Below are 23,728 nucleotides of genomic sequence, written 5' to 3'. Positions count from 1 at the left end.
TTAACTTTTTGGAACTTGTTGAAACAGCTAAGTATAATAGAGTATCTCCTGAAGCTATCAAGTTAACGCTATTACCTTTTTCTTTAAAAGGAGATGCCAAGACTTGGTTGCGAAGTTTGTCACAAGGTTCCATTACCAAATGGGACCAAATGACTCAGAAAATTTTAAACAAATATTTTTTCCCTTCTGAAATCACAAAGTTAAGACAAGACATCTCTAATTTCTTGTAGACTGACACTGTGTCAGTTTATCAGGCTTGAGAAAGATTAAAAGCAATTTTAAGAAAATTCACACACCATGACATTCCTGAACATATGCAATTGTATATTTTGTATCATGGGTTAAAACCCTCTTCTAGAAAATTGATTGATGCAGCTGCAGGAGGTTCTGTAATGGGAAAAACCACAGAGGAAGCATTGCAATTGTTGAACGTGATTTCTTAGAATGCCATCCAATGGCCATCTGAGCGTGTAATCATAGAGAAGGTTGCTATAGTAAATCAGGTTAAGGCTGTAATGACCCAACCAGTCATTTTTACTTTTAGAACCCCGTTCCCCTAAATAAAACTCCCTGTATGTGCTTTTACTAATTTATAACTTGCGGAGATGGTTGGTTCGGGATTTGAAAGTGTTCGGGTTAAAATCGGAACACTTGGTTCCTTAAGTTAGCCTTAAAATGCCAAGTTTGACTTCGGTCAACATTTTTAGTAAACGACTCTGGAATCAAGATTTGACGATTTCAATAGGTTTGTATGATGATTTTGGACTTGGGCGTATGTTCGAATCGGGTTTTGGACAACCCGGGAGTGTTTCAGAACATAATAGTAAAAATCAACTATTTGAAGGTTTAATGTTCTTTAAATTTGGTTTGGAGTAGGTTTTGGATAATTGAAGTCCGTTTAGAATTTCGAGCTTGGGAATAGCTCCGTATGGTGATTTAAGACTTGCACGCAACATTTGGTGTCATTCTGAGTAGTATAAGTATATTTCGGCATGTTCGGAGTAAGTTTGAAGAATTTGAAAATTCTAAGTTGAATCATTTTGGTTTGAGGCATGATTCTTAGTTTTGATGTTGTTTTAAACGTTCCGAGGATTTGAGCCAGTCCGTTTTATAATTTCAAACTTTTTGGTATGTTCGGGCCGGACCCCGGGGGCCTCGGGTGTTAACCGGACGAGGCTCAGATCGATTTTGGACCTTGGAGCAGCAGTTGAAGCTTCCAGCTTCTGCTGCTACTGCACCTGCGATGATCAGCCGCAGGTGCGAGCCTGCAAGCGCGTGAAAAGCACCGAAAAAGCGGACTGGGCGCAGATGCGCAGGTACAACCGTAGAAGCACATCACATGTGCGATGTACAAGCCGCAGAATACTGCTTGGCAGAATGTGTTAAAATCGGGGCTCAGCAATTTTTCTCCATTCTTAGGCGATTTTGGAGCTTTTTGAGAGAGGATTTCAACTACCAACTTGGAGGTAAGTTAATTCTACACACTTTGAGGTAAATACATAGATTATGAGTAGATTATAACCTGTAAATCTTGGAAATCAAGGGTTTAGATGAAAAACCTAGGTTTTGACAAAAATGAGATTTTAACCAAAAAAATGGTTATGAAATCGGATGGAAAATGTATATTTGAGTTCTTGAGATTATGGGTAACATTTTCCTCCAAATATTTCAAGAATCCGGGCACATGGGCCCGCGGTGAATTTTAGGAATTTACCATTTTGGATAGGGTAATTTATTTAATAGTCTAATTTCGAATTTTCGAATATGCATTAATTATTTTATATAATATTTGGATAGTTTTGGATTTTTCGGCACCGGATTGGGATTTTTATGCAACGTTGAGATCGGGAAGTGGGCTTTGAGATAAGGTAAGTCTCTTGTCTAACCTTGTAAGAGGGAATTTACCCCATAGGTGATTTAAATTAATAATTATTACTAATTGTGGGGGCTACGTACGCACGAGGTGGTGAGAGTCCATGCGTAGCTAGTAATATTGCTAAAGTCCAGGTAGTTTAGGACTCAAATCATTAATTACTTATGATAATTATATCCTTATTTAATTAAAGCAATAGAATTATATTGTAAATTATTAGAGGAAATGGTAAAAGATTGAAATCTCACATACTTGAAATTTTGTTCAGAATATTTAACTGTTGTAGAAATTTGTACATCCTCCTGCGTTAAATCTTATATATTCTCATTCCGGAGGTTCATAAGAAAATGTCTTCCTTTCTTGTGAAGCGGGCCGAATGCCTCAGCAGTATAGAAATTTGTACATCCTCCTGCGTTATATATATATATATATATATATATATATATATATATATATATATATATATATATATATAAAACGTCTCCTCAGCAGTGTACACGACACTCTGGATCGGGCCGTACGACCTCGGCATAAATCATGCCTAATAATAATAATTACATGATACCTTGATATTTTAATTGCAACTTGTGAAGATAATTTATAAATTGGAAATTATTGAAATTAAATGAATCAATTGTTTCTGCTTGTTAATAAAATTATTGTTGTTCACCTAAAAATCATGTTTAATTAATTATATTCTATTATGATATTATTGACCCTTAGTGAGTGTCAAAGTCGACCTCTCATCACTACTTCTTCGAGATTAGGCTTGATACTTATTGGGTACACGTTGTTTACGTACTTATGCTGTGCTTTTCGTGCAGGACCTGAGACAGGTACTATCGGAGGACCTATCGAAGCGTACCCACGTTATCCAGAGGCTTAGAGGTGAGCTACCTTTCTTAGCCGTTCTGCTGCAACTAGTGCCTCTTCTTATATTTGTATTCTGTGTATTTTATTTCGAACAGTATTTAGAATTTTGTATAATCTACTAGATGCTCATACACTTGTGACACTAGGTCATGGCACATACACTAGTAGAATTTGTGGATTTAATTATTTTACTTGGGTTTTAATTTATCTTATTTTCTCATATCTTTTTTAAATTTTGAAAAGTTTCATTACTCGGATAATTTTTAAAGAAATGAATATATGTTTAAATCATTAGTCGGCTTGCCTAGCTGGGATGTTGGGCGTCATCACGACCTATAGGTGAGTTTGGGTCGTGACAACATGGTATCAGAGCACTATGTTCACGTATGAATCACAAGTTATGAGCAGGCCTAATAGAGTCTTGCGGATCAGTACGGAGACGTCTGTACTTATCTTAGAGTGGCTATAGGGTGTTAGGAAAACTACCTTTCTTCATCTCCCATCGTGCAAAAAATGTAGTACTAAATATCTTTCTCTTATTCTCTCACAGATGGTGAGAACGCGCTCTAACGAGGTTCCAGGCCAGGGAGGAGCTACTCCCCCTGTTGTTAGAGGGTGAGGCAGAGGCCGAAGGAGGGCTCCATCCCATGGTAGGGGACGAGGACGTCCTAGGGTTGTTCCAGTTATGCCACCAGTGGGTCCAGCAGAGGATCCTATTATTGAGGAACAGGGCGAGGTGCCCGTAGCAAGGCCAGCTTCGGTGGATTTCACGTCTGCACCGGGATTCCAAGAGGTCATGGGTCGTATGCTAAGGTTCATGTACACTATGATTCAGGACGGTTCATTTCCGGCAGACCTAGCCATATCTCAGGCGGGTGGGGGAGCACAGACCCCTACCGCACAGACTCAGAGGTAGGCAACTGTTGTATATCATATGTAGGGTGCACTACCTGTGGGTGGAGTCCAGCCAGTGGAAGCAGCTACACCGAGCCGCAAAAGCTATTGGAAAGATGGACTAGACTACATCCTCCTGTCTTTGGGGGAGAGCAACATAAGGATCCCCAGGATTTCATTGATCGGTGCAGTGATAGAATGCACAACATGAGGATATTAGAGTCTCATTGGGTAGACTTTGCTACTTTTCAGTTGGAGGGCAGGGCCCGTAAATGGTGGAAATCTTATCTTCTTGGCAGACCAGCAGATTCTCCTCCCATGACTTGGGACAGGTTCACCCGTATTTTCCTGGACATGTATATTCCACCCTCCCAGAGGGAAGAGTTGCGGTTTCAGTTTTAGCAGCTCCAGCAAGGTCAGATGTCAGTGACCGATTATGAGGCGAGGTTCTCTGAGTTATCTCTCCATGCACTTATGATACTTCCTACTACAGAGAGAGTACTGAGGTTTGTTGCGGGTTTACTTACTGGCATTCATGCCACCATGGCCCGAGAGGTTGAGATGGGGACTTCTTATGAGTTGGTTGTGGAGATAGCCCTAAGTATTGAGGGTATGCGTCAGCGTAGCCAAGAGAAGGTTATGAGGGATATGCATTTTAGATATTCTGGAGAGTTCAGAGGTGATCCGTCTGGGGGTAGAGGTCAGTTCATGAGAGAGCAGTCCAACAGGCCCCCATATCCAGCACCACTGCCTCCTCGGGGTGCGCTAGTGCGACCTTATTTCAATGCTATGCCAGAGAGTTCTTATCACCCACCAGCTATTCAGGGTTCTTCCAGTGGGTATTCAGGTACCGAGGGTCAGACTTCTAGTTAGCAGCCCATCGCACTGAAAAGTTATTACAAGTGTGAGGATCCCAGTCACATATGGAGATTCTGCCCCATGCTTCGGGGTAGACCAGTGCAGCAAGGTCAGCAGCCTATGATTACAGCACCAATTACTCCACTAGCAGTCCGACCACCGAGAGGTGGAGGGCAGGTAGGTAGGGGACATCCTAGAGGTGAAGGCCAACCAGGTGGAGGCCAGCCAGTTGGCACTCTAGCTCGGTTCTATGCTTTTCTAGCCAGACCAGATACAGAGGCCTTATATGCAGTGATTACAAGTATTATTTCTGTTTGCGGTAAAGATGCCTCCGTATTATTTGATCCAGGATCTACGTATTCATGTGTCCGCTCTATTTGCTCATTTCCTGGGTGTTTTTCGAGATTTCTTGAGTACTCTTATTTACTCCTGTGGGCGATTCTGTTGTGAATCAGATCTATCGGTCTTGTGTTGTTACATTCTGTGGTTATGAGAATAGAGCAGATTTTTTGCTGCTTAATATGACCGACTTCGAGATTATCCTGGGCATAGACTAGTTATCCCCATATCATACCGTCCTAAATTACCATGCTAAGACTGTTACTTTGTCAATGCCGGAATTTCCTAGGTTGGAGTGGAAGGGTTCGTCTGTCAGCGCATCTAATCTGGTTATTTACTTTGTAAAAGCTCGACATATGGTCGAGAATGGTTGTTTGGCTTATCTAGCCTATGTTCGAGATACTAATGTGGAAACTCTGACTATTGATTCAGTGCCTGTAGTTCGGGAGTTCTCCGATGTATTTCCTTCAGATATTCCAGGAATGCCACCAGATCGTGATATTGATTTTTGTATTGACTTGGCTCCAGATACCCAACCTATATCTATCCCACCATATCGCATGGCTCCTAAAGAATTGAAGGAATTGAAAGAACATCTTGAGGATTTACTAGCCAAAGGGTTCGTCAGACCGAGTGTATCGCCTTGGGGTGCACCGGTATTATTCGTGAAAAAGAAGGATAGAACGATGCGAATGTGTATTGATTATCGTCAATTGAACAAAGTCACTATTAAGAACAAGTACCAGTTGCCACGTATTGATAATCTATTTGACCAGTTGCAGGGTGCTGGGTGTTTTCTAAGATCGACTTGAGGTCGGGGTACCATTAGTTGAAGATTTGGGATTTAGATGTTCCGAAAACTGCTTTACGGACTAGATACGGTCATTATGAATTTCTGGTGATGTTTTTCGGGTTAACTAATGCCTCGATGACGTTTACGGATTTGATGAACCGGGTATTCAGGCCATATATTAATTCCTCTGTCATTATCGTCATTGATGATATTTTAATTTACTCGCGCAGTAAGGAAGAGCAAGAGCAACATATGAGAATGGTGCTTCAGACACTGCGGGAACAAAATCTATAGGCTAAGTTCTCCAAATATTAGTTTTGGCTAAATTCTGTATCTTTCATGGGGCATATTGTATCGTGCGAGGGAATTAAAGTTGAACCCAAAAAGATCGAGGCAATTCAAAATTGGCAGTGTCCCACTTTGGCGACTGAGATTAGGAGTTTCCTAGGCTTAGCAGGTTATTATCGTCGGTTCGTAGAGGGCTTTTCATCTATTGCAGCACCTTTGACCAAATTAACCTAGAAGAGTGCTCCGTTTCGACGGTTCGATGATTGTGAGGTGAGCTTTCAGAAGCTCAAGACAGCATTGACTACAGCACCAGTGTTAGGGTTGCCTTCCAGTTCGGGGATGTATACAGTGTATTGTGATGCTTCACGCGTTGGTTTGGGTTGTGTATTAATGCAGGAGGGGCGAGTTATTGCATATGCTTTACGTCAGCTGAAACCCCATTAGAAGAATTACCCGGTATATGATTTGGAGTTAGCTGCAATTGTTCACGCTCTTAAGATTTGGAGGAATTATCTTTATGGGGTGTCTTGTGAAGTTTACACTGATCATCACAGTTTTCAGCATTTGTTCAAGCAGAGGGACCAAAATTTGAGGCAATGCAGATGGCATGAGTTACTAAAAGATTATGATATTACTATCCTGTATCATCCGGGCAAAGCAAATGTAGTTGCAGATGCCTTGAGTAGAAAGGCGGATAGTATGGGTATCTTGGCTTTCATTTCAGCAAAGGAGAGGCCATTAACTTTGGATATTCAGTCCTTGGCTAACAGACTTATGAGGTTTAATATTTCAGAGCCTAGCCGAGTTCTTGTGTGTGTTGTGGCCCAGTCTTTACTATTCGACCAAATCAAGGCTCGCCAGTATGATGATTCACACTTAATGGTTCTTCGAGAAATGGTACTATGGGGTGGTGCCAAGGAAGTTACTATTGGCGCAGATGGTGTTCTGCGACTCCAAGATCTTTTATGCGTTCCTAATGTGGATGGACTGAGGAAAAGGATTTTAGAGGAGGCACACAGTTCTCGGTATTCTATTCTTTCAGGTCCTACGAAGATGTATCGTGACTTGAGGCAACATTATTGGTGCCGGAGGATGAAAAAAGACATAGTTGAGTATGTAGCTATGTGTCTAAATTGCCAGCAAGTTAAATATGAGCACCAGAGGCCAGGTGGCCTACATTAGCAGATGACTATACTAGAGTGGAAATGGGAACGCATTACTATAGACTTTGTAGTTGGGTTGCCGCGGACCTTGCGGAAGTTTGATGCAGTTTGGGTCATTTATGACAGGTTGACCAAGTCGGCACACTTTATTCCGGTTGTGACTATGTATACTTCGGAGAGGTTGGCCCAAATTTATATTCAGGAAATAGTTCGGTTGCACGGTGTGCCAATTTCCATCATATCATATAGAGGCCCTCAGTTTACTTTACATTTCTGGAGATTAGTACAGAGTGAACTGGGGACCTGCGTAGAGCTCAGCATAACCTTTCATCAGCAGACCGACGGGCAGTCGGAGCGAACAGTTCAAATTTTGGAGGATATGCTCAGGGTATGTGTGATAGACTTTGGAGGTCAGTGGATCGTTTCTTCCCTTTGGCTGAGTTTTCTTATAACAACAGTTATCAGTCTAGCATCGAGATGGCTCCATTTGAGGCTTTATATGATCGGCAATGTCGTTCTCCCATCGTATGGTTTGAGCCCGGTGAGGCTAAGTTCCATGGTACTGATTTGGTAAAGGATGCCTTGGAAAAGGTAAAATTAATTCAAGAGCGACTTCGTACAGCACAGTCCAGGCAGAAAAATTACGCGGATCAGAAAGCGTGTGATTTATCATTTATGGTGGTTGAAAAAGTTCTCTTGAAGGTTTCGCCGATGAAGGGAATCATTAGATTTGGGAAGAAAGGAAAGTTGAGCCAAAGGTTTATAGGACCATTTGAGGTGTTGAGACGAGTTGGGAAGGTTGCTTATGAGCTTGCTTTGCCTCTTAGTCTATCAAGAGTTCATCCGATTTTCCATATATCTATGCTCCAGAAGTATCGTGCCGACCTATCGCATGTGTTAGACTTCAGCACGGTTCAGCTAGATAAGAGCTTGGGTTATGAAGAGAATCTAGTTGCCATTTTTGATAAACAGGTTCGCCAGTTGAGGTCCAAGAAGATTACTGCAGTAAAAGTCCAGTGAAGGGGCCAACCAGTTGAGGAAGCGACTTGGGAGGCCGAGGAGGACATGCGGAGCAAATATCCACACTTATTCAGCACTCCAGGTATAATTCTAAACACGTTCGAGGACGAAAGTTTGTTTAAGAGGTGAAGAATTGTCACGACCCAAAAATCCACTAAAGGTCGTGATAGCGTCGGACACCGCTGTCAGGAAAGCCAAAAATAAATACTTAACTTGGTTCTCATTTTAATATTTTTGAAATCATATTCCCTTCAATTAAATGGTGAAAGATGAAATTTACAAAATAAATAAAAGTATTTTTAACAATTCCAATACAGTGCAACCCATAATCGCCCCAAAACTCGGTATCACGAGTGCATGAGCCTAAACTAAGAATGTAAAAATAAATACAACATCTGTCTGAAATACAAAATGGACAGGAAAATATAAATACTCTGAGGGAGACTCTGTTGGCTGCGGACTCGTAACGTGGAATTCAGCTTACCTAAATCCCCGCAATAACCACGCCTCTGCGCCCACAAGGCTACTAGGCATACATGCACATGCACAAAAATGTGCAGCAAGTATAGTATAAATACATAAATCAATGTGTACCCAATAAGTATCTCGCCTAACCTCGAAGAAGTAGTGACGAGAGGTCGACTTTGACACTTACTATGGGTTATAAATAAAATGTCAATGATATAATTAAGCATGGATTATATAGTACGGTTGCAAGCTCAATATTTTGAAGTCAATAAGCAGTTCCTTTATAATTAAGAAATCTCAAAATTTATTTCCCATTATTTAACAATTTATCTCAGTCAAGGAGGCAATATCATTTATTGTAAATTCCAAAGCAATAAATTACATCATGCGCAAATCATGCCGAGGCCGTACGGCCCGCACCAACATAAATATTTAAATTGTGCACTGCCGAGGGTCAAACGACACAAATCATAGATGCATCTATTTAATCTGCCGAGGCGTTCGGCCCGCTCCACAAAAGATAAACACATTAAACAGTCAATCAAGAATTCTTTAAGGAGAAATTATCCAAGAAATGACAATTCTCATTTAACGGTCAAGAAAAATGAAGTTTAACCTTTTAAAAATTCATTTACCAAGTTCAATATGTTTTAAGCAATTTACATTAACAATAAGGTTGAAAATATCGTAAGTATAGCATGATTTAGGTCCTAAACTACTCGTACATAAGCATAATAGTAGCTACGCACGGAATCTCATCACCTCTTGCGTACGTAGCCCCCACACATAGAAGCATGTATTAAATTAATTCACCTATGGGGTCAATTCCCTCTTACAAGATTAGAAATGAGACTTACCTCACTCCAAAATTCCATAACCGGCTCCCAAGCCCTTCCAAAAACTCAAACTGATGCGCAATGCTCCAAAACTAGTCAATAAATGTGTAAACCCATAAATATATACTCTAATGCTCATAATAATTCAATTTACAACAATTCCTAACTCCGCTTGAAAAGTCGATAAAAATCAGTCTTGGGCCCGCGTACCCGGATTCCAAAATTTTTCAAAGATAAACTTTATCCATGACACCACGAACTCAAATATATAATTTATTCCAAATTCCATGTCCAATTTCGTGGTCAAAATCAAAAAATATCCATTTTTAGGTTTTCTACAAAAAATCCGAAATTTTTACAAATTTTCAAGTCTAAATTCATATATAATCCAATTATTTAACTCGCAATAGGTGGGAATCACTTACCTTAACATAGATGACGAAGATCCCCCTTACAAGAGCTCCAAAAATAGCCCAATCAAATGAAAAGTGGAGAAAGATGACCAAATCCCGTATTTAAAAAAACCCTTACTGCCCAGGCGATTTTTGCACCTGCGGTTCCTTGGCCGCATATGCGGTCCCACACCTGCTGCAAATGCCTCACAGGTGCGACTTTCCCGCACTTGGCCGGGCTCCACATTTGCGGACAAGGAGGGCCGCTTCTGCGAGCCTAGTCGTACCTGCGACCATATCTCTTGCACCTGCGCTCATGCAGGTGCACCCAATCTTCTGCACCTGCGGATTCTGGGCTGCCCTCCATTTCTCGCTTCTGCGACTCATGGCTCATATCTGCGAGCCCGCACCTGCGGCCCTTTTCACGCAGGTGCGATTGCACCAGGTATCAGCTGCCTCAGCATTTTTCTTAGTCAAAAAATCGATTCGTTAAGCATCCGAAACTCACCCGAGGCCCTCGGTACCTCAACCAAATATACCCACACGTCCCAAAACACATCACGAACTTAGTCGAGCCTTTAAATCACATCAAATAATGCTAAAAATACGAATCACCCTCCAATTCAAACTTAGTGAACTTTGAAACTTCAACTTCCACAATCGATGCCGAAACCTCTCAAATCAAGTCCGATTGACCTCAAATTTTGCACACAAGTCACATTTGACATTACGGATCTACTCCAACTTCCGAAATCAAAATTCGACCCTGATATCAAAAGTCCACTTTTGGCCAAACTCTCCAAAACCTTCAAATTTCTAACTTCCGCCAAATGACCCCGAAATGACCTACGGGCCTCCAAATTCACTTCCCGACGTGCTCCCAATACCATAATCATCATATAGAGCTGTTTCCAGGCTCGTAATCCCAAACGGACATTGATAACATTGAAATACATCTCAAGCCAAATTTCATGAAACTCTTCCAAAATTCCAACTTCCATAATAGGCGCCAAAACGCTCCCGGGTCATCCAAAACCCTATCCGTACATACGCCCAAGTCCAAAATCACCATACGAACCTGTTGGAACCTTCAAATCCCGATTCCGAGGTCGTTTACTCAAAATTCATACTTTAGTCAATTCCTCAAACTTAAGGCTTCCGAAATTAAATTCCGACCACGCGTACAAGTCATAATACTTGAAGTGAAGCTATTCAAGACCTCAAACCGCTGAATGACGCTCTAGAGCTCAAAACGACCGGTCGGGTCGTTACAAGAATGTAATGACACAATCGGTCATTTGACTTTTAGAGCCCCGTTACCCTAAATAAAACTTCCCGTATGTGCTTTTACTAATTTATGTCTTACGGGGATGGTTGGTTAGGTATTTGGAAGTGTTCGGGTTGAAAACGGAACACTTGGTTCCTTAAGTTGGCCTTAAAATGCCAAGTTTGACTTCGGTCAATATATTTAGTAAACGACCCTGGAATCAGGATTTGATGGTTCCAATAAGTTCGTATGATGATTTTGGACTTGGGAGTATGTTCGAATCGGGTTTTGGACAACCTGGGAGTGTTTCAGAGCTTAATAGTGAAAATCAACTATTTGAAGGTTTAATGTTCTTTAAATTTGGTTTGGAGTAAGTTTTGGATAATTGAAGCCCGTTTAGAATTCAGAGCATGGGAATAGCTCTGTATGGTGATTTAAGACTTGCATGCAAAATTTGGTGTCATTCTAAGTAGTATAAGTATATTTCGGCACGTTCGGAGTAAGTTTGAAGAATTTAAAAATTCAAAGTTGAGTCAATTTGGTTTGAGGCATGATTCTTAGTTTTGATGTTGTTTTACACGTTCTGAGGGTTCGAGCGAGTCCGTTTTATGATTTTAAACTTGTTGGTATGTTCGGGCGGGGCTCCGGGGGCCTCGGGTGTTAACCGGTCGTGGCTCGGATCGATATTGGACTTTGGAGCAGCAGCTGAAGCTTCCAGCTTCTACTGCAACTGCACCTACGATGGCTAGCCGCAGGTGCGTAAAAAGCACCGCAGAAGCGGACTGGGCGCAGATGCGCATGTACAACCGCAGAAGCGCATCGTAGGTGCGATGTACATGCCGAAGAAGCGGACGGGGCCGGCTTAGGGTGAAGCCGCATCTGTGATGCATTTTCCACAGATGGGAAGCCGCAGAAGCAGCCTGCCAGCCGCAGATGAGAAAAGACTGCTTGGCAGAAGGTGTTAAAATTAGGGCTCAACCATTTTTCTCCATTCTTATATGATTTTGGAGCTTTTTGAGAGAGTATTTCAACTAGCAACTTGGAGGTAAGTTAAATCTATACACTTTGAGTTAAATGCATAGATTATGGGTAGATTATAACTTCTAAATCTTGAAAATCAAGGGTTTAGATGAAAAACCTAGGTTTTGACAAAAATGAGATTTTAACCACGAAAATGGTTATGGAATTGGATGAAAATTGTATATTTGAGTTCTTGAGATTATGGGTAACATTTTCCTCCAAATATTTCCAGAATCTGGGCACGTGGGCCCGGGGTAAATTTTAGGAATTTACCATTTTGGATAGGGTAATTTATTTAATAGTCTAATTTCAAATTTTCGAATATGTATTAATTATTTTATATAATATTTGGATAGTTTCGAATTTTTCGGCACCGAATTGCGATTTTTACGCGACGTTGTGATCGGGAAGTGGGCTTTGAGACAAGGTAAGTTTCTTGTCTAACCTTGTAAGAGGAAATTTACCCCATAGGTGATTTAAATTAATAATCGTTACTAATTGTGGGGGATACGTACGCACGAGGTGACGAGAGTCCGTGTGTAGCTACTAATATTGCTAAAGTCCGGGTAGTTTAGGGCTCAAATCATGAATTACTTATGATAATTGTATCCTTATTTAATTGAAGCAATAGAATTATATTGCAAATTGTTAGAGGAAATGGTAAAAGATTGAAATCTCACATACTTGAAATTTGTTCAGAATATTTAACTGTTGTAGAAATTTGTACATCCTCCTGTGTTAATCTAAAAAAACATATATATATATATATATATATATATATATATATATATATATATATATATATATATATATATATATATATATATATATGTTCTCATTCCGGAGGTACATAAGAAAATGTCCTTCTTTCTTGTGGAGCGGGCCGAACGCCTCGGCAGCATAGATGCATCTATGGATTACGCCGCACGTCCCTCGGCAGTGTACATGACACTTTGGATCGGGCCGTATGACTTTGGCAGAAATCGTGCCTAATAATAATAATTACACGATACCTTAATATTTTAACTGCAGCTAGTGAAGCTAATTTATAAATTGGAAATTATTGAAATTTAATGAATCAATTGTTTTTGCTTGTTAATAAAATTATTTTTGTTCACCTAAAAATCATGTTTAATTAATTATATTCTATTATGATATTATTGACCCTTAGTGAGTGTCAAAGTCGACCTCTCGTCACTACTTCTTCGAGATTAGGCTTGATACTTACTGGGTACATGTTGTTTACGTACTCATGCTACACTTGCTGCATATTTTTATGCAGGTACATATATGGTACTATCGAAGGACCTATCAGAGCGCACCCGCATTATCCAAAGGCTTAGTGGCGAGCTGCCTTGCTGAGCCGTTCTGCTGTAACTAGTGCCTCTTCTTGTATTTGTATTCTGTCTATTTTATTTCAGATAGTATTTAGAATTTTGTATAATCTACTAGATGCTCATACACTTATGACACCAGGTCTTGGCACACACACTAGTAGAATTTGTGGATTTAAATTTTTTACTTGGGTTTTAATTTATCTTATTTTCTCATATCTTTCTTAAATTTTGAAATTTCGAAGAGTTTGATTACTCGGATAACTTTTAAAGAAATGAATATATGTTTAAGTAATTAGTTGGCTTGCCTAGCTGGGATGTTGGGCGCCATCACGACTTATAGGTGAGTTTGGGTCGTGACAGATGCTTTAAATACACTAACACAATAAATTGTTTCTTTGGCACAAAAGTTTGAATCTTTTCAGGTGAATACACAACAACCAATCCAATCTAAGGCTTATGACATGTGTGGAGGAAACCATATGAACCATGAATGTCAAGCAAACAATCATAATGACGAACATGTCCATTCTATCGGTTATAAACCGTACCCTTTTAGGAGTTCATTGGCGCAAAAGCATCCAAGATTTCAATGGAGCAATCCAAATGGTGCAGAAAATTGTCAAAGCTTCCAGAAGCAACAAGTACAAGGTCCGTCGGGATACTAGAATCAGAACCGTGGCAACCAAACTATAGACCTTATCAAAAAGCAGGGCCATATCAGAAAAGGCCTCATCAAGCTCATTCAAGTCTTGATGACCTTTTATATAATTACATTAAGGTCACTGATGAAAAGATGGAAAGCCAGGGTTCAACCCTCAAAAATATGAAAATTCAATTAAGCCAACTAGTAACTCTTGTGTCAGAAAAGATTCAAGGTCCCTTGCCAAGCAATACAGAGAAAAATCCAAAGGAGCACCTTAAGTCCATCACCTTACGGTCAGGTAAGGAGCTTGATGAATCCTATGTAGACCAATAAGAACAACATGTAAACAACAGTAAGAATGTTGAAATACCCTCTGAACTATCTGAAGAGAAAGAAGTCAAGAAAAAAGAAGAAACAAATATTAAATAATTGACTCCTTTCCCTGTGACAATTCCTTTTCCACAAAAACTGAAAATAAAAAAGCTTGATAATCAATTTTCAAAGTATTTGGAGATTTAAAACAGATTCACATCAATATTCCTTTTACTGATGCTTTGTTACAAAGGTCTTATGCCAAATTTCTAAAAAAAAAAAATTCAAGTAAAAGAAAATTAGAAGAAGTTTCTGTGGTGATACTTACTGAAAAATGCAGTGCTATACTTCAAAATAAGCTACCATAAAAACTTGGCGATGCAGGTAGTTTTACAATTCCATGTACTTTGGGAGGAGTATATTTTGAAAATAGGTGTTTCTCTTCAGTTTGCAGAGCAAAGTACTAACAAATCTAAGGGAATATTTGAAAATGTGCTCGTAAGAGTAGATAAGTTTGTTTTTCGTGTAGATTTTATAGTACTTGAAATGAAGGAATGTCCCGTTGAACCAATTATTTTAGGTAGACCATTTCTTATCACAGGTAGAGAAATCATAGATGTCCATCAAGGACAACTAATTTTGAGAGTTGATGAAGAAAGAGTCATTTTTTATATGCAAAAGATATTAAGATTTTCAGGAGATGAGACACCATCTTCGTGTTTTTCGATTGACATGCATAATTGTCTTACAGATGAATTCAAAGATGATCAATTAATTCCAAACTAAATGGAAAGATGTTTGGCCAAATATGGAACTATACAAGACGATGATCCTATCATCAGAAGAGAAGCAGGAATACTAGAAAAAGATTCTGAAGATGTAGAGATGCAACTAGAATAAGTTCAACCAAAAATTGAATTCAAAATTCTCCCATCTCATTTAAAATATGTTTATCTTGAGGAAGAATTATTTCCAGTAATTATTTCATCTTCTATTACTGCAGGACAAGAAGAAAAACTGATTGAAGTGTTGAAAGTACATAAAGGAGACTTGGGGTGGACTATAGAAGATATCAAAGGGATTAATCCAACTGTTTGTACGCACAGAATTCTCATGGAGGATAGCTACAAACCAATAGTCTAGCCTCAAAGGAGATTGAATCTAGTAATGCAAGAAGTAGTAAAAAAAGGAGACCGTAAAGCTTTTGGCGGCAGGTATTATTTATCCCATTTCAGACAGCCCTTGGGTAATCCCTGTTCAGATAGTACCAAAGAAAAGAGGTATGACAGTTATAAAAAATAAAAATAATGAACTCATACCTACAAGGACTGTCATAGGATGGAGAGTCTGTATTGATTACAGACGTCTCAATGATGCCACTAGAAAAGATCATTTTCCTTTACCATTTATTAATCAAATGTTAGAAAGAATTATAGGATATGGTTTTTACTGTTTTCTTGATGGCTATTCAGGGTATAACCAAATACCAATTGCACTTGAAGATCAGGATAAGATAACTTTCATATATACTCATGGAACATATGCCTATAGAAGAATGCCATTTGGTCTATGCAACGCCCCTGATACATTTCAGCGTTGCATGTCAGCAATTGTTTCTGACATGACTGAAAAATTTCTCGAAATTTTTATGGATGATTTTACACTCTTTGGCAAAACATTTGAGGATTGCCTTCACCACTTGACCTTAGTCCTTAAGAGATGTGAAGAGACAAACTTAATTCTTAATTGGAAAAAATATCATATTATGGTTACTGAGGGAATTATTTTAGGACATAAAATCATTGCTAAAGGGATAGAAGTTGATAAGGCTAAAATTGATCTTATAGCAAGATTACCCCCTCCCACATCTGTTAAAGGCATTAGAAGCTTTCTAGGTCATACAAGTTTTTACAGATGGTTTATAAAAGACTTTTCAAAGATTTCAAAACCATTGACTAACCTCTTGATGAAAGATATTAAGCTTGATTTTTCAGGTGATTGTTTGAAATCATTTGAGACCCTTAAAGAAAAGTTATCAACCGCCCCTGTAGTTATGTCCCCAGACTGGAATCAGCCTTTTGAGATTATGTATGATTCTAGTGATACAACAGTTGGAGCTGTTTTAGGCTAGAGAAAGGATAAGATCTTTCGTCCCATTTACTATGCTAGTTGAACAATGAATGAGGTTCAACTAAATTATGCCACAATAGAAAAAGAGTTACTAGCAGTAGTATTTGCTTTTGATAAGTTTCGATCCTATTTTATATGAACCGAGGTCACTATTTTTACTGATCATGCAGCTTTAAAATACCTCTTAGCAAAGAAAGATGCTCGATCTAGATTATTAAGATGGATTTTATTTCTACAAGAATTTGATCTTGAGATAAAGGACAAAAAAGGAATAGAGAATCAAGTGGCTGACCATTTGTCTAGATTAGAAAATTCCTCCCTTGAGTTTAGTGAGATAAAGGAAGAATTTTCTGATGAACACATTTTCTCAATTAACTCAATTGTGACTCAACCAAGTAGATATTGCAATATTGTGAAAAAAAAGATATACACAATACTTGAAATCTCACATACTTGAAATGGTAAAAGATTGAAATCTCACATACTTGAAATTTTGTTCAGAATATTTAACTGTTGTAGAAATTTGTACATCCTCCTGCGTTAAATCTCAAATATATATATATATATTCTCATTTCTCATTTCGGAGGTACATAAAAAAATGTCCTACTTGGTTGGAAAGTGGAATGAACCTCTGACACTCCGATGAACACAAGTTCTCAACAGGAAATTCCCTTGGTTGCAGATATTGCAATCTACTCCATATGGAGCAATTGAAATCCAACAGATCAATGGAGGTGACAAGTTTAAGGTAAATGGTCAAAGACTAAACTTGTACTTTGGAGGACATTTTGAGCAACATTCATCGGTCACTTTTATTGATTGATGAATTCCACGGGTAATAAGTCGAGCTGACGATATTAAACTCGGAACTATAGTGACATACCCATAGCCATTGAGGATGAAGCAATGGAGCCTTATAAGTCCAACATAGATTTGGTAATTAAATGCTTAACCAATTAATCTGGTCAATATCCAGGTTATTGTACAACCAGAGCATCTCATGAAGGCCTCTACAGAAACAGAGTCACCTATACAGGAGCAACTCCATGGTGATCGATATGGCTATGTAACTGGTTGGTTAACCATTTAATGTTTCAAGTCGAATGTTGGCTCAAGTAATTTTTCGTTTATATTTAAACCAGGACCAAATGACTGATAAGGTCTTAAATTAGCCAGCCTATTATAAATAAAATATATATGGTCATAGTTTCATTCAAGCTTTCTTCTGTAATTGTAAATTTGAAAGCCAAAAAGTTTTTTTTATATACATTAGTATTAATTTTTTCTTCTCCTTAAATTTAAACTTATATATGTATATCTCTCATCACGCGTTTTATCCAGGAGGATGAAACGATTCACATGTGGAGGGGGTAAATTCTGATGCATTTTTTAATATATGTTATACATGTATCTAATTAATGGATACATATGTTTATATAAAGTTCTATTTTCTTATATATTTATATATAATTATTTTTCTCTCCTCTATCCTATTTGTAGGTTTTTAATTAACAAAATAAATTCTTTACTATATGTCCAATGATTAATTCTTTTCATCTTCACCATATAAATACCATATCTATGATTTTGATTTTGTGAAGGTAGGAGCAAGCGTCTTTATTTCAGGAAATTATTGGAATTGAGAACAATTATGATCGCAAAACAAGTAGAATCAATAAACTTGGCTAGAACTTGCTCTAAATGTTTCTCAAGGCGAAATGATAGGTGACACTGATTTTTGGAAAATAAAATTAGGTTTTCTTTGATTTACCATTTTCTAGCCTTCTTATTTCTAACCAAATACATATAAATATTCCTTTAGAACCCTTCTTTGAGCCTTTATCCCATTTTTCTTTTCAACACCTTGATCTCTTATAAAAAAGAAGAAAAAAAGAAAAAAAGAAAAAAAGAAAAAAGAGTAATTATATATGGTTGACTTTTGTTGACATCTCTCTATGGTTGCACTTGTCTTTGGTTATTTTGTATTTATGTGATAGGTCAATCAAAGAAAAAAATAAAAACAAAAATAAAAACTATGTAAATATAAGATGTTTGAAATTACAATAAAAAGTGTTATCAAAGGGAGAAAATATCGACCACCAAGAAATGTTTGCTCCAAGTTGGGGGGAAAAAATTCACTCTAAAAATATCCTTATCCTACCAGCCTGATGCTTGACATTACAAGCCAAGAAAAGTAGAGAAAAAATATGAGAAGCAAGCATATGGACAAGAGTATGATATTAACTGAATAAGTGATCATAAATCTATCAATTCTGAAAGATTCAAGAGAAGAAGATTGCAAGTTCTTGTTGATCACAGCAGAATTCAGAGATAAGGTAAAAGATTTGGTGAATTTAAAAAGATATAGAGCATATTGGAGGATGTTTATTTTGTATAAATTTTCTATCCTACAATAGTCATGAATTTTGGAATATATATTTTTAAAGTATTCTTTTTTCCTTGAGGACGAGAAAAAGTTCAAGTTCAAGTATATCCTTTGATGGATATAAATTATTCATGAAATTTTATATGTAAAAAAATAAGTTTTAAAAATCAAATATGAATAATAATATCCTATTCTCGCATATTTTCTAACAAATCTTTTAGGAAGAAGAAATTATGAAAAAGAAGGAAAAAGGCTAAAAGACAAGAGAATGAAGCAAAGCCACAGTTGCACACATCATCTTCATATTCGCAAATGTGAAATATACATATGGGCTTATGAAAAGAGATAATTAGAGATGAAAAGGTGCATAGTTGCATATGTGGAATCTATATACGCAAGGTCACATTCACATACATGAAATCTACATTTGCAAGTCTAAACCTATGAAGTCAAGAATGGAAGCAAAAGTGCTATAGTTGCATATGTCGAATCTATATACGTAAGGCCACATTCGCATTGTAACGACCCGGCCAGTCATTTTGAGAGAATTAGCCCCGAACTCCTATTTATTGCTTCCTCTATTTCAATTTTGAGTTTTGTGACTTTACCGGGAGGATTTGTTTTTGGTTTCGAAGTGAAATGGGACATATAGTCCCTAAAATGGAAGCTTAAGTCATAAGGATTGATCGTAGTTCGAACTATGTGAAGACGACTCCGAAATAGAGTTTTAACGGTTCTTATAGCTCCGTAGGGTTATTTTGGCCTTAGGAGCATGTTCGGATGTTGAATTGGAGGTCTGTAGGTCATTTTAGTGTCAATTGGCGAAAGTTGGAAAATTGGAAGCTTTTTGGACAGTTCCGGGAGTGGAGTTTTTGATATCGGGGTTGGATTTCAATTTCGGAAGTTGGAGTAGGTCCGTAATGTCAATTATGATTTGTGTACAAACTTTGAGTTCAATCGGACTTGATTTGGTAGGTTTCGGCATCAGATGTAGAACTTTAAAGTTTTAAAGTTCATTAGGCTTGAATCGATGCGCGATTTGTGTTTTTAGCGTTGTTTGATATGATTTAAAGGCTTGACTAAGTTCGTATGAAGTTTTAGGACTTGTTGGTGTATTTGGTTGAGGTCCTGGGGGCCTCGGGTGAATTCCGAATGGCTAACAGATCGAAAAAGGGACTTGGTGCATGGCTGAAGCAGGACTCCGCTGGTGTAACCGCACCTGCGGAGCTTTGATCGCAGGTGCGAGCTCGCAGGTGCGGGTCGAGTGGTGCAGATGTGAAGTTTTGGACTGAGGGTTGTGGAGCGCAGATACGGAGGGTGTTCCGCAGGTGCGGACTCGCACCTGCACTTGGAGGGTCGCAGAAGCGGGCGTGTGAGTTTGAGGTTGGTCTGCAGAATCGGGTTTTGGTGCGCAAAAGTGCGCCCGCAGAAGCGGGGTTATGACCGCAGAAGCGGTTGGGCGGCTTAGTGGCCTCCGCAGATGCGAGAGCCGGACCGCAAAAGCGGTGCCGCAGAAGCGAGAAGCCTGGGCAGTGTTTAAAACCGAAGGGCTTCATGATTTTTGTCATTTTGGACTTTGCAAACACGGTCTAGGACGAGTATTGAGAGCAGTTTCGAGGAATTTTAATATACTGGAGTTCCAGGATAATATACTAATGTTCCAGCATAATATTTTGGTCGAGCATAATATGCTAAACGTTCATACACACGTGCTCCAATATCCAGTATATTATGTTAAAATTTTTCGTGTTGCAGCAAAATAATGACTATTTTTCAATGACTTTACAAATGCTGGCTATTTTTCAATTACCGGTCCAAAAACTAATTAGCCCTTCTGCACAATATTTTTGTGCAGATTCAGGTTCTTCCCACCAGACAAGATACCAGTGAGTTGGATCGCACGTGGGGACTTCAAGGTACATCTGCCAGCGTCCGCAGACCTCGGAGTCCCCCTCTATTCATACTATATTGTTTTTCCTTATTTTCTTTAGACTTTGATGTATAGAGACACCTAGTATTTGCTCTTAGAAGCTTGTGACTTATTTTTACCATATTTTGGGAGTTGTATTTATTGAGTGACAGTTTTATAATTATTTTATGTGTTGAGAATTGGGCTTCAGCTTTATATTATGTATTTCCGCCAATCTGTTAGGCTTACCTAGTCTTAGATATTAGGTGTCATCAAGACATCCTACGGAGGGTGAAATGGGATCGTAACATGTATACATGGAACCTAAATTTGTAAGTCTAACCCATGAAGTCAAGAATAGAAGCAAAAGAGATATAGATACATATGTGGAATCTATATACATAAAGGTCACATTTGCATACATGGAACCTACATTTGCAAGTCTAACTCATGAAGTCAAGAAGGGAAGCAAAAGAGTCATAGATGCATGTGTGTAATCTATATTTGCAAAGGTCACATTCGCATACATGGAACCTACATTTGAAACACTAACTCATGAAGTCAAGAGTGAAGCCCATAGTTGAATATATGGAATCTACGTACACAAAGGTCACTTCGCATACATAGATTTCACATTCGCAAAAGTGAAACATGACAAAACTACTCATCTTTTCTTATAAATAGCAAGCTCTCTTTGTATAAGGATATTCAATTTTTGTAAGATAAGAACTAGTGTTGGTCTTCTTTCTTTGTAGTAAAAATATTTTCTTAGTCTTTTAAATACTTCTAGTCTTCTAAATATCTTTTTTAGCTTTTCTTACACCATAATTGAGTAATCTCTTTTCGTTGGGATAGTTGATGAAGCTTGATAAATTTCATAATACTATCTCAGCTTTTATATATTCTTGGCTTGAAACTTTTTATTTACATTTCATATTGTGCTGAAATGATAGTTTTTAAATACTCTATTGTCACGTCTATATATTTTATCTCAAAGTTATTCATATATTAATTTTGTAATTCTCGTGGAGCAAAATTAATATATAATAACTGATGAATAAAATAGTAGAGTGAAAGTAATTTTTCAGTAAACTATTATTTCAAGTCAGTAATCTTGCTTGCCTCAATTTTAATTCTTACGGAGCAATTGTTGTAGGCAAGATTATTGATTCTTTGTAAAAATATTCTCACGAAATTTTTACTTTCTTTTTGCACAATTCAAGCAAGAAAAATATTTCAGTTTAAACGCCACTAGTCTTAAGTTGATTAATTAACATAATTCTCACGGAGTGTTATTAATTGGTTATTTCTTAGTGAGCAAAATATAATTGTATTAGAAATAAGTAATTATTATTTAAAGAAATAAATGTAGAAATTGAGATTTTATTATAGTAATATTATCATGTGAATTCAATGATTCCCAATTCTTTTTTTAAAATTATAAATCTTTTAAAAGTTATTTGTTTTGTTTAAGTAATTAACAAGTTTTAAGTCTCACTCACTTTTCATCAATTTGATTCTCTCAAATAGTAGTTAAAATATTACAAGTTTGTAACATAGATTATCCAATCTCTATAGGACGATATCTTAAACAATACTAGAATTTGACAGAGTACGAGCAGGAAATTCCAATACACATTGGCCTCGTCACTTCACGGGTATAATGTTTGGATCGGGCGGCACGCCGCCACAGGTATGTTATGTGGATCGGATTGTACTCCGCAACAGTGTCATATTGGATCGGGTTGCACGCTGCAACAACGAGATGTTGAGCATAGTTCCTTACACTCCTTTTGTGTGTCTATTGTTTTTCATCCCTGAGGTAGGTTCACAACATCTATTCGGCGCTTTATTTTGTTACGCTAGCTGGGTAGTCCTTTTCCAGAGTTCGCTTTTTTCCTTAGGTGTCACATTCGAGCTGTAGCTTGTTGGCGCATTGTGGGCGTCATTTTAGATTTTTGGCAGCGTCTGAGATAGCTTATTTCCTAAGCATCTTGTACTGGGTGAGACGAGGTTATTGGACCTGGGATCAGTGCGATCAGAGTTATGTAGGGTATACTAAAGAGCAAATGTAATTATTCAATTCAGAATAAGGTAATGATTCTTGTCAGGAGGAGAGCCTCCATGATTTGTTGATTCGGCAGGTGGTTATTAGTTCTACACATCTCTGTCGTCGTGACAGTATTTCGAGAGTTGGAACATGATTTATATGCGTCATGAGGTGTATTGCGGGGCACCAGATTCGTGAAATCCCAGCCATTGTGGTCGGAGGATATTATTATGGGCAACCGACTTATGCGGTGCATGGTGTGAGCTCACCATATGTACATGATCATATTTTGGTACAGTGTATAGCGATTGATACGGTGTTTGTATGTTAGAATCGGGTGTTGTAGAGAAATTCGGAGGCTGGAATTGGTTCTAAGGCTTATTAACTAAATAAAAAGGAAGGATCTTCAGTCTGACTCGAGCTAAAGTGCTCAACTGGGTTGAGGTGGCACGGGTAAGTGCACGAGGTATTAAACAATGATTTTGGACAACTCCGGAGCAGTCCCTAGCACATTCGACGACGAACATATGTTTAAGTGGGGGGAATGTAATGACCCGATCGATTGTTTTGATCTCTAGCACGTCGTTTGGTGGTTTGAGGCTTTGGGTAGCTTCACTTCAAGTATTATGACTTGTACGTGTGGTCGGAATTTAATTTCAGAAAGTTCGGAGTTAATTTGGAAAGAAAATTCTAATTTCAGAAGCTTTAAGTTGGAAGAATTGGTTGAGGTTTGAAACCCGTATATTATTATTGCCTTTCATTTCTTTTATAAATTTTAAATATTGTACGTTCCCGTGATTTAGAAGTGTAAATCTCCTTTTCTTATTAAAATTTGTGTTTTCGAAAGTAATAAAAATGAGTTATTAAATTGGTAAA

Source organism: Nicotiana tabacum, chromosome 2, assembly GCF_000715075.1.
Source record: "Nicotiana tabacum cultivar K326 chromosome 2, ASM71507v2, whole genome shotgun sequence".
NCBI classification, from domain to species: Eukaryota; Viridiplantae; Streptophyta; class Magnoliopsida; order Solanales; family Solanaceae; genus Nicotiana; species Nicotiana tabacum.
The sequence above is the reverse complement of the archived record's forward strand: the minus strand, read 5'-3'. Positions refer to the sequence as shown.